This window comes from Macaca nemestrina, chromosome 11 (genome assembly GCF_043159975.1).
Source record: "Macaca nemestrina isolate mMacNem1 chromosome 11, mMacNem.hap1, whole genome shotgun sequence".
Lineage (NCBI taxonomy): Eukaryota > Metazoa > Chordata > Mammalia > Primates > Cercopithecidae > Macaca > Macaca nemestrina.
The window spans coordinates 12,824,778-12,827,414 of NC_092135.1; positions in this window are offsets into that span (position 1 = coordinate 12,824,778).

Here is a 2,637-nt window from a genome sequence, read left to right on the forward strand (position 1 = left end):
ACCTGGTGGACAGAGAAACCAAAGTGGGAGGAGATTAGGGTTGGGTTGGAATGTGGGGGTGGGGGGAATTTGAGCAAGAACTTTGAGTCTGAGAATTCAGAGCCCAGGGTGCTGCCTGGCATTCCAAAATGGGGAAAGAGATCTCAGTTGCTTTCATATGGAAATTGACCTGGAAGCAGACTTTGTCCCCACTTGGAACCGAAGCCAAGACCAAGTTCAGTGAACCTAACACACCGTTCAATCAACCATTGAAACCCAGGAGAAGAGAAGGCAGGAAAGGGAGGGCAGAGGGTCAAAGAGGCTCGCCTTTCATTTGGACTTGGTTCCGGAGGTGACAGTAAGGAGGAATTAAACACTGGAAACAACTTGAAGGCAAAATCCCTTCTATCAGGAAGGTGCATTCTGCCTGGCTTTAAATGAAAGAAAAAAAGGGGAGAGAAGAAGGAAAATGAAAAAGAAAACAAGAAAGCAAGCAAGTAAGAAAAAAGAGAGAAAGAAAGATGTAGACAATGACAATCACTCAAAGCAATGATTCTGCAACTGACAAAATAAATGCAAATACATACACTGGGTGTAACTTAAAGAAGGAAAGAACCGACCTATAGTTGGCAAACATTCCCCCCTCCCCATCCTCTTAGATAAAGGCTTTCAGAGACCTGAAGATTCTTAAAGCAGATACTAACTGGACTTCTGAAAGTTTACTTTTGGACTCACTTTAACTTTGTTTTGTTTTTATTGCACCTTGAAAAGAAAGTTGAAGAAGTACCTACTCTTTGCAAAAAGAAGCTACTATAGTTTCTGCCTAGATATTTTTTTGGGGACTAGTTTCCCGTCTTTTGTCCTTGATTTATTATTGCCTTTATTTGTTCTCCCCATTTGGTTCATTTTATTCTTACTTTAAAAGAACAGCTCCAAAGACCCTTCTATTTTCATGGAAATTGCTCAGTACTAACAATTTCAGATAGCTTCCAAAAGACTAATCATCACACTGGCCGTTTTACCCAAGAAGCTTTGCAGCATTTCACATAACAATTTACTAATTAATGACAAATTAAATGGAATTTGGTAAGAAGAATCAGAGGTTAGAGTGCTGGTGTATATTGTCTGTAAAAAGGTATGCAAATATCTTCAGCCCATTTGTGGTTCATCAGTGGGAAATAATTGCTATTCTACTGGACAATTTCACATGCGGGAGGGCTGCCGCATAGAAGCAGAATTTGGAAATTATACATCATTTTAACTTTTTAACAGTTTTTCAGATTAGATACTGTTCCTTCATTTTAAAGGCACAATGAACTTAATCTTTTTTGTTTTAGTAGATGTAAAATCATGGAAATTTGACTATACTTTGCTGCTTATATTAATTACATATTTGCAAGCAAGAAGCAGTCTTTGGAAATTAGTGACTAAAGTTTCCATCTCTCACAGGCGAAAAAAAGGCACCGACTCCAATCTCCTGAAGCAAGCACTGGAAAACTATAGCCCACAGGCCAAATCCGGCCCTCTACCTGTTTTTGTAAATAAAGTTTTATTGGAGCACAGCCACATTCCTCTTTCTGCGTAATGTCTATGGCTACTTTTAAACTGCTATAGCAGAGTTGCAAGAAAAGTCTTGTGGCCCACAAAGCCTCAAATATTTACAATCTGTTCCTTTACAAAAAGTTTGCCAACCTCTGTCCTAGAGGGTAAAGCTAGGGAGAGAACATTTATCATAAAGACGAAATAAAAGGTTTTAACCTATAAAATATCAAAATTAATTTAATGTGTCCTGTCACTACTTAAAGCCCACAAATGGTCACCATCACTCCACCTGTCACAGAAATTTGCCAAATGTTCTTTTCTTGCTCAGTGCACATGTAAAGGAAGTGCATTCTCTCTCTGTGGCCCAGTTCTTCTGCAGCCCAATGAATGGGCCGGTCACCTCAGGGAAACACTGGTCATCCCTAATAAGAAAAGGCCTTGCAAAGAGTGAAATGTCTCTGCCACCTGTGGAAGTTCCAGGACAACACAGAAGGGTTCCCACATCAAATAGGTGATTGCTTTGGACACATGTCAATTAATTTATTTTTACCGCTTTTAACTTTGAGAGTGAGACAAAATATCTTACCTGTCTTTATTACTCATCTTTAATTTATCTTCTTTTCAAAACATTAACACTCAAAAGGTATTTGGGGTCACAAAAATGTCTTATTATATTTAGAACATTCTCCCCTTGGATACAGGATTCTACACCCACACATTCATTCAACTTCTGAATATTCTATTTGTGTTGAGGGCGCAGGGACACAGCCTAATGCAAAATATTTCTTGCATGACAACAACTTGGTATTACCAACAGCACCTGTCAGATCACAGCCAAACATCAGCTTAAAGTGACAAAATTGATAGTCACCTTGATGGAACATCATTACTTCTCCCGGTCAGTAGGTTGATAAGTATCTGAATTGGCTAGCTGCTCCAGCAAAATCTCAGTCTCTCAGCACAATGTCTGCCTCTTTCTCCTGCGGCTTCTAGTCTCTAAAATACGTCTGTGTGAGCTGGGTGTGGCGGCTCACACCTGTAATCCCAGCACTTTGGGAGGTTGAAGCTGGTGGATGACTTGAGGCCAGGAGTTCAAGACCAGCCGAGCCAGCATGA